Source organism: Otolemur garnettii, unplaced genomic scaffold, assembly GCF_000181295.1.
Source record: "Otolemur garnettii isolate 467f Iridium unplaced genomic scaffold, OtoGar3 scaffold00018, whole genome shotgun sequence".
Classification (NCBI taxonomy): Eukaryota; Metazoa; Chordata; class Mammalia; order Primates; family Galagidae; genus Otolemur; species Otolemur garnettii.
Window position 1 is genome coordinate 24,274,782 of NW_003852413.1, and position 10,221 is coordinate 24,285,002.

Consider the following 10,221-nt stretch of genomic DNA (forward strand, 5'->3'; position numbering starts at 1 on the left):
TGTTGCTTTATGGGGACACTCAGTACCCAGTTCATCCCAAGTTTTTTCTCTGTCCTTTGCCATCTATTAGCCTGCTATGTCCCCCTCCACACCCTACATCCCACCTGGAATCCCTGACCCTATCTGTTCCTAAAGCCTGATGGAAGGACCTGGGATGGAACATAGGGATGTCTTGTTGGAAATTTCAAGAAAATATTGCATGGGACATATTTATACTAACAACTTACTCGTCCTTTGCCTGAAATTCAAATTTAACTGAGCATCCTTATTTTTATTCGTTAAATCTGGCAAATCTATTTGAATGCCCCAGCCAAGAACACACCTGTACTGGTCAAAAGAGGATAAGGGCCACCTTTCAGGGATTAGAAAATGAAGGACACCAGCATTTCTTAACTTGCATCTATGTGCTGAGCATAGTTACAATCAGACACTTCCACAGTGGGGGGGGGGGTGAGAACAGGGGACTCTGGGATCAAGATGACCTGTGTTCAAATCTTGAATGTATCACATATTAGCTATATGACCTTGGGCAAGTGACTGAGCTTCTCTGGTCTGTTTGCTCCTCCATAAAATAGCATCTGGCATACTGTGCCAGGGGTTAAAGGAGCTAATACTCCTGAAGCACCTAGCACAGTACTTGGCACATAACTGTTCAATAAACGGTCCCAGATTTGGTTATACTGTGGTTGATCCAGGTTTTGTAGGGCCTGAACCTCATAAAATGCTGGAGACTCTCTTTAAGAAAAGGAATACAGCCAGACCCAGCAGATCATGCCTGGAACTCCAGCATTTTGGGAGCCTGAGAGGGGAGGATAACTTAAGGCCAGGAGTTCAAAGTTACAGTGAGTTCTGATCATGCCACCACACTCAGCCTGGGAAAAAGAGCAAGAACTTGTCTCTTAAGAAAAAGAAAAGGCTCAGCACCTGTGGCTCAAGTGGCTAAGACGCCAGCCACATACACCTAAGATGGCGGGTTCGAATCCAGCCCGGGCCCGCCAAACAACAATGATGACTGCAACCAAAAAAATAGCCAGGCATTGTGGCGGGTGCCTGTGGTCCCAGCTACTTGGGAGGCTGAGACAGGAGACTCACTTGAGCCCAGGAGTTGGAGGTTGCTGTGAGCTGTAATGCCACGGCACTCTACCCAGGGCGACAGCTTGAGGCTCTGTCTCAAAAAAAAAAGAAAAATAAAAAGAAAAGAGGTGAGGTGCAGGGGTTATGTATGTAATCCTAGCACTCTAGGAGGCCCAGGCAGGCAGATTGCTTGAACTCACAAGTTTGAGACCAGCATAAGCAAGAGAAAGACCCTGTCTCTAAAACAAAAAGTAGCCAGGCATTGTGGCCAGTACCTGTAGTCCCCGGTAGTGGAGAGGCTGAGGCAAGAGAATTACTTGAGCCCAAGAGTTTGAGGTTGCTGTGAGCTATGATGCCACAGCTCTCTACTGAGGGCAGCAAAATAATGCTCTGTCTAAAAAAAAGAAAGAGGGCAGCACCCGTAGCTCAAAGGAGTAGAGTGCCGGCCCCATATGCCGGAGGTGGTGGGTTCAAATCCAGCCCTGGCCAAAAAAACTGCAAAAAAAAAAAAGAAATTTTAAAAAGAAAGAGAGTAAGTTATGAATACAAAAAATAAAATAAAATTAGGCACATGCATGCAAATGAGCCAGAAGCTTACCCTTCCTTAAGTCCCCTTCTGGCTTCAACCCGTGATGCTCAGACTTCAGTTAGGATTCATTGGAGAGTCTTTTGTGAAACCAATATGGACAATGAAGACAAATCTTAGTTGTTACTGTTGTTAAAGAAATAGAATGAAAGAGAAAGCCTCCAGCGTGTCACATGTAATAAGGGTAAGGTATGGTTTTGTATGTGTGTCCTGGGTGATGGTATAAAATGCATTTATTCCTTGGATCACTGTCAAAAATGTTCAAGAAATATTGCCATGTATGTGGACATAGTAGCCCTTCGGGATGGCCACCAATATGCCTATTTTTTCTTGGGTTAGTGTTAAGGCTCAGACAAAGATCAGGGAAACTGAGTCTCAAAAGACTTAGGCAATTTGCCCAGATGTCGTAGAGTTGACAAGAAAAGCTGAGCATTGAGGCGGCGCCTGTGGCTCAAGGAGTAGGGCACTGGCCCCATATACCAGAGGTGGCAGGTTCAAACCTGGCCCCAGCCAAAAACTGCAAAAAAAGAGAAAAACTGAGCATCCGGCAAAACCAGCCCCTCACCTTCACCCCATCACTCAGCCCTGAACCTGGTCAATGTGCTTCACAGACCTATAGCTCATCAGCACTTCTGGAAGGGGCTACCCTGGGGTCTGACCCCAAGAGTCATTTGCTGGTCTTACATTGGACAGCTTGCACCTGGGTGAGTGCACACAAGGCCTTGGAGAGTCTGTTAGGGTCAGGTGAGAGATGTCCCTTCTGCCTCGCCCCGCCTCTCCCCTGCCCTGGTGTCCTAGACTGTTAGTCCAGCTGGGAAAGCTGCAGTGAACACCATCCTTTATTGCACCCTTATTTTGTGCCACTGTGACCAAGAGCCACATTCCTCCTCTCACTGAGTTTTCCAGGCTCCAGAGGAGACCAGGGTTGTCTTTACCCCATTTTGCAGAAAAGGAACCCTGGGATTTCTGGAGGTAAAGTAACTTTTCAAGTCACACAGCAGACCCGGGAACTGAGGCTTCGGCTTGACCCATTGCCTTCAAGAGCCCCAATGAAGGGTAGCAGGAGCCAACCTCTCCCCCAGGGAGCTAGAGACGACTCCTCCAAGAAGTCAACGTTAACTACGGTCCCTCCCTCCGCAAAGGTCCCGCCTCCCTCGTTCCCTCTCCGCCCTCACCCGGCAACCCCACCCTCTACGAACCCCACATCCCCAAGAGAAACCCCTGCCGGGCCGGGCAGACAAGGCCCAGTCCCAATGGGCTGCGGAGAGGCGGGGCTGCGGCTGGGGACCGTGCGGGCTGGGGGAGGAGCTGGGGTCAGGACTCACGCCCCGGGGAGGAGGCTCGAAGGGGCTGAGCCTCCCAAAGAGAGAGAATAAGAGAATAAGCCCTTTCAGAGCCGGGAAGGAAGGGGGAAAAGCCTTGTCTGGGGTTTGACAAGAGGAGAGGAAGGGGGGCAGGGGTGGGCGCTGCTGATTTGATTTTCTCTTCAGCGGTCCCTCCAGCAGGGCCTGGCAGGGGACCCAAGGAAAGGGGAAGTCTGAGGGACAAAGACAGAGAGGGGGAGTCTGGGGGGATGAGAGGGGGCTGGGGGCCCGAATCTGATGAAGAGCTTGAGAGCTAGTGAGAAGGGCCTTGTGAGAAGACTAGGGAGGGCAGCAAATCCAAACCAGGGCAGAAGCACACGATCTGCCCAGAACCCGGGCTGCGGGCCACGGGTGACCAGACACTGAAGGGGCAGGAGGGGCTCTGGCTCACAGGGATGGGGGGGGAGGGGCGGAGGGTGACCTCTGCGGGTCAACAGTGGGGGTCTAGAACTAATGGCCTGTGAAATGCCAGTCAATCATTGACCAGCCCTGAGACTGGGGTGCACAGGAAACTGTGTGTGTGTCTGTGTGTGTGTGTGTCTGTGTGTGTCTGTGTGTGCGTTGGCACCAGAGTCTCCTCCCTCTACCTGCTACACCAACCCGCCTGGGGTCAGAGGACTGAAAACAAACACAAAAGGGAGGGGCCAGTACAGTCCACAGTACGAGGTCCAGGCCACAAACTGGGGCCTACCCCATGGGGCCTTGAGGCTGGGCGTGGGGTGGCTGGGGGAGTGTGGGTATCAATTAATTCCTTGAAATGGATGCCTCAGAGTAGGCATAAGGCCTCCTTGGGAGCAAAGGAGAATGACCGAGAAGCTTCTGGTAAGAAAATTGGTACTTCCTAGAGGTGGCCTTTTATGAACACTTGCCACTCCCTGGGTACAGAGTAAGGATTGCTTTGAGGATAGCAAAGGGCTGAGCTCAGGGTCACGAGCCACACTGACCCTGACACCTCCCTCAGCCCCTCTCACCACATCTCAGGAATGCAGGCCCAAGGCCCCAGGAGTGTGCCTTTTTCTCTTCCCAGGCTGCTTTGCTGAAACAAAAAGCACTCTTCTGTCCTTGGACTCACCCTGTTTTTATGCAAGTACATGAGGGTACATGTGACTTGCATTGCTGCCTGTGCATGCGAGGGTGTGTGGGTATGAACCTCTTCCATGCTGTCTTAACATGTGCCTTTAGTACTGCTAGTCTTTCCTCAGAGGGTAGCTTTGCTTGCAGCCTTGAATAACCTTCATTTTCCCATCAGAAATAGAGATTTGGACAGAATGGTTCCTGGTCACATGTTTGAGGGTTTGGTGTACGGGAAGCGACCATGTTGAACCACCATGCTGTCCCTTGAAAGCCCCGTTAACCCAGCTCTCTTCTGGATTCTGGATCCTTGTTTCACAAGCATTGAGTCTTCCCACCTGCTCCTCTCCACTGGCCCTTCAGGACCCCAAGCTCCTCCCCACTTTGCTGTTGGTGGTCGTTCAGACCACTGGGTGTGAACGAGGACACTCCTGCCTCTGCCTTTTGGTTTGGGGAAGTGGAGGCTAGGAAACTTACAGAAGCAGACAACTATGGGACCCATAAAGTCTTGATTTGGGGGGACAATTCCAGTTTCATATGATTTCATTCACTGAATTCACACTGTTGATTCGTCTCTTCCCTTGCCCTCTTCATTCAATCGTTCTTTAAGATCTGTCAACTCGGGCGGACCCTGTGGCTCAAAGGAGTAGGGTGCCGACCCCATATACAGGAGGTGGCGGGTTCAAACCCGGCCCCAGCCAAAAACTGCAAAAAAAACAAGATCTGTCAACTCCTTTTGAATATATTGCTTTTCCTACCTCAACCACCAGCAAGTATGCACCTCTATCATTTCTCCTCTGGGCTAAAGCACCAGTCTCCGATCCCTCTGAGTGTTTCTCTTGTCCCCTACAATCTTTTTACTTTTCCCAAAAACCCCACCGCAGCAAAGTGGGAGGGAGCTTGGGCCCCCCCCCCAAAGCAAATGTTTTATTTTGTTTTGATTTTTTGAGGCAGAGTCTCACTCTGTGGTCCTGGGGATGGGGGCCGTGGTGTCATCATAGCTCACAGCAACCTCAAACTCTTGGGCTCAAGAGATCCTCTTGGCTCGGCGCCTATAGCTCAACCGGCTAAGGCACCAGCCACATACACCTAAGGTGGCGGGTTCGAATCCCCAGCCCGGACCCGCCAAAACAACAATGACGGCTGCAACCAAAAAATAGCCGGGCGTTGTGGCGGGCGCCTGTGGTCCCAGCTACTTGGGAGGCGGAGGCAGGAGACTCGCTTGAGCCCAGGAGTTGGAGGTTGCTGTGAGCTGTAATGCCACGGCACTCTACCCAGGGGGACAGCTTGAGGCTCTGTCTCAAAAAAAAAAAAAAAAAAAGATCCTCTTGCCTCAGCTTCCTGAGTAGCTGGGACTACAGATGCCTGCCACAAGCCTAATTAGTTTTTCTATTTTTAATACAGATGGATCTCACTCTTGCTCAGTCTGGTCTCAAACTCCTAGGGTCAAGGGATCCTCCTGTGTTGGCCTCCCAGAGTGCTTGGATTAGCGGCATGGACACCTAGCCCAGCCTCCAAAGCAAATGTTTTTAACGTAAATGAAATCATATCATTTGCTCCAAGGCTAAAACACCCTTCACCAGCTTCCCCTTGCCTCAACTCTCCACTATGACCTGAGGCCTGATAGGACAGAGTGCTTCTTCAATCTTATAGCATTCCAGCCAGCAGCTTCTTTTCTGTTTTTCAAAGATGCCAAGCTTGTTTCTGCCTTAGGGCCTTTGCACTGACTGTTCCCTCAGCCTAGAACAATCTGCCCCCAGGTGTTGACAGAGCTGGTTCCTTCTGGTCCTGCAGGTTTCAGCTCAAAAAGAACTTTCCTAGCCACTCAATGCAAAGTAGTCTTCCCCTCCCTCCCCGTCCCTCTGCCCTCTCTGATGTCACTATTATATTACCCAATTATATAGTTGACCACTGAGCAATGCAGGGGTTAGGGGCACCAACAGCCCCACCCCATGCAGTCAAAAAGACACTTGTAACTTGTAACAAAAGGCTTAAAGTTAATAGCCTACTGTTAACCAGAAGTCTTACTGGTAACAGTCAATAAACATGTTTTGTATGCTGTGTGTATCATATACTGTATTCTTATAATAAAATAAGCTAGAAAAAGAAAATGTTACTAAGAAAATTATAGGGAAGAAAAAACATATTTACTATTCATATAGTGGAAGTGGATCATCGTAAAGGTCTCTACCCTCATCATCTTCACCCGGACTAGGCTGAAGAGGAGGAGGAAGAGGAGAGGGAAGGGAGGGAGAAGAAGAAGGGTTGGTTTTGTTGTCTCAGGGGTGGCAGAGGTGGAAGGAAATCCGAATATGCGTGAACTTTCCAAGTTCATCCCATGTTATTTAAGTGTCAGCTGCATTTAACTCAACAATTGTCACTATACAAAGTTGTTTTTACACTTTTCTTTGTTTTTAGTTGATTATACAAGCAGATAGTACACCTTTTAAAGGTACAAGAATAAAAAGTAAGTATTCATTTCCCTGTTGCCCAAACACACAGTTCCACTTCTTCCCAGAGGCAATAACTATTTCCATTTTCTTACATATCTTTCTAGATATATTATCTAGAATAACAAACATAATACCATATACTTTTCTTCATGAGGTAATGTATTTATGTGTGTGCGCGCACGCACATGGGGTTCTGCAGCTTGCCTTTTATACTTATCAAAAATATCATGAAGGAACCAGGCGTGGTGGCTCAGGCCTGTAATCTCAGCACTCTGGCAGGCCAAGGCGGGTGGATCGCCTGAGCTCATGAGTTCGAGACCAGCCTGAGCAAGAGCAAGGCCCTGTCTCTACTAAAAATAGAAAAACTAGCTAGATGTTGTAGTGGGCACCTATATAGTCCGTGGTACTCAGGAGGGTGAGGCAGGAGGATTGCTTGAGTCTAAGAGTTTGAGGTTGCTGTGAGCTATGACACCATAGCACTCTACCCCAAGGCAACTAAGTGAGATTGTCTAAAAAAAAAAAAAAAAAAAAAAAAAGAAGGTTTTTATCATGTCAGTACATTATAATTCTGCCCAATTCCTATTAATTTCTGTTTAGCATGCCATTGTATGGATCTCCCTCAATTAATGTAATTCATTTTCAGCCAGGCAAGCTGGTAATCCTAGCACTCTAGGATGCCGAGGTGGGTGGATAGGTTGAGCTCAGGAGTTCAAGACCAGCCTAAGCAAGGGTGAGGACCCCACACACTAAAAATAGAAAAACTAGGTGGCTGTAGTGGCACACCTGTATGCCTATAATCCCAGCTACTCGGGAGGCTGAGGCAAGAGGACTGCTTGAGCCCAGGAATTTGAGGTCGCTGTGAGTTATGATGCCACAACCCCAGGGCAACAAAGTGAGACTCTGTCTCATTAAAAAAAAAAAAAATGCAATTAATTTTCTACCAAGGGGCTTGGTACCTGTGGCTCAAGTGGCTAAGGCGCCAGCCACATACACCTAAGGTGGTAGGTTCAAATCCAGCCTGGGCCTGTCAAACAACAATGATGGCTACAACCAAAAAAAAAAAAATAGCCAGGTATTGTAGCCAGCTATGGTCTCAGCTACTTGGGAGGCAGAGATAGGAGACTCGCTCAAGCCCAGGTGTTGGAGGTTGCTGTGAGCTGTGATGCCACAGCACTCTACCCAGGGGTACAGCTTGAGGCTCTGTCTCAAAAAGAATAAATTTTTTTCTACCAATGGACATTTAGTTGTTTCCTTTTTTTTTTTTTTTTTTGCTATTTAAAATAATGACTAACTTTGCCATGAATTGCTTTGTACACCATTATGCCATGTTGGGCTTGTGTAGCAATACTGGAGCTTGTATAGGCATAGCAAGAGTGACAATGCTAGGTTAGAGAGTAGGTATATTTCACAACCTAGTAGTGCCACAATCATGAACACATTGTATGTAATGATTGTACAATGTGTTCTTATATTAGCAGTGAAATTATCTGAGTCTTTTGTTTGATACTTCTTTATGGCCTGTATCCCTCTTCTGATCATGAAGACAGTGCCTTGTTCACAACTGTGTTCCCAGAGCTGTGCACATGGTCAATTTCAATAAATATTTGATGAATAAGAAATGTTTATTTTAGACTATCTCCCATTTTTTCTTTTTTCTTGAGACAGAGTGCCACTTTGTCACCCTCAGTAGAGTGCTGTAGTGTCACAGCTCACAGCAACCTCAAACTCTTGAGCTCAAGTGATCCTCTTGCCTCAGCCTCCCAAGTAGCTGCAACTACAGGTACCTGCCATAATGCCCAGCTAGTTTTTCTATTTTTAGTAGAGATGGGGTCTCACTCTTGCTCAGGCTGGTCTTGAACTCCTGAGCTCAAGCAATCCACCTGCCTTGGCCTCCCAAAATGCTAGGATACAGATATGAGCCATGACACCCAGCCCCCCCCCTTTTTTGAGACAGAGTGTCACTGTGTCGCCCTCAGTAGAGTGCCATGTCATCATAACTCGCAACAACCTCAAACTCTTAGGCTTAAGCAATTCTCTTAGCCTCCCAAGTAGCTGGGACTACACAAGTGCCCACCACAATGCCCAGCTATTTTTAGAGACAGGGTCTCAATCTAGCTCAGGCTGGTCTCAAACTTGTGAGTGAGAGCAGGTGATCAACCCGCCTGGGCCTCCCAGTGTGCTACGATACAGTTGTGAGCCACCTCGCCCAGCCTCAACCCTCATTTTTTCTTTAAGAATAGGGTTAGCTGGCTCGGGGCCTGTGGCTCAAGTGGCTAAGGCGCCAGCCACATACACCTAAGGTGGCGGGTCCGAATCCCCAGCCCGGAGCCGCCAAACAACAATGATGGCTGCAACCAAAAAATGGCCAGGCGTTGTGGCGGGCGCCTGTAGTCCCAGCTACTTGGGAGGCTGAGGCAGGAGACTCGCTTGAGCCCAGGAGTTGGGAGGTTGCTGTGAGCGTGATGCCATGGCACTCTACCCAGGGGGATAGCTTGAGGCTCCGTCTCAAAAAAAAAAAAAAAAAAGAATAGGGTTAACCTTCCTTCCTTCCTTCTTTTCTTTTTTTTTTTTTTTGAGGCAGAGCCTCAAGATGTCACTGGGGGTAGAGTGCTGTGGCATCACAGCTCACAACAACCTCCAATTTCTGGGCTCAAGCAATTCTCTTGCCTCTGCCTCCCTTGTAACTGGGATTATAGGCACCTGCCCCATGGCCTGGCTATTTTTTGGTTGGAGCCATCCTTGTTGTTTGGCAGGCCCGGTTGGGATTTGAACTGGCCAACTCACGTGTATGTGGCTGGCACCTTAGCTGCTTAAGCCACAGGCGCCAAGACAGGGTCAGCTTTCCTTTGAGCCCTTAGCACTCTACTATTTGCTTTGTCTTTCCTTTTGTTTGTTTGTTTTTCCCACCAGCACAATGGCTGACACACAGTAAATCTGAGTTGAAGGAATGAAATCTGTGATTTTGTTGGCTGTGGCTTACCTTGGAAGCCAAGTAGGAAGCAGATTAAGCTAAGAGGTCTCAATAGAGAAGTGAGAGATCCAGATGGGAAAGTTGGAAGAGAGAAGTTAGATAACTCTTGTCTAGAGAGATTGTTCTCTGGGGCTGTGCTGACAGGGAAAATTCTCAAGAGCTGTTCCAGAGAGAAAATCCCTCACCTCCTAAGAGAACAACAGGACAGAAGTATCCATTGCCCCCTCCACCTTTAACCTAAGATTGTTTTCTCTATCAGGTATGTAGGCATGCATTTTTGAGGATCTTTGAAATGCTTAGGAACTGAACAGATTTTCCATGTTAACTCTAAAATATAAGAAAACAGGGCCAAGCAAGGTGGCTCATGCCTGTAATTCTAGCACTCTGAAAGGCCGAGTCGGGTGAATTGCCTGAGCAAGAGCAAGACCCAGTCTAAAAATAGCTAGGCATTGTGGTAGGCAATTACTTGGGAGGCTGAGGCGAGAGAATCACTTGACCACAAGAGTTTGAGATTGCTGTGAGCTATGACACCATGACACTCTACTGAGGGAGACAAAGTGAGACTCTGTCTCCAAAAAAAAAAGAAAAAAAATATATATATATAAAAGAAAACCATAAAAAGTAATATTTTACTAAACATATATAAAGTAGCAATGTCAACTATTAACAGCAACTCAGTTCAATTATTTGTAATTTTTTTTT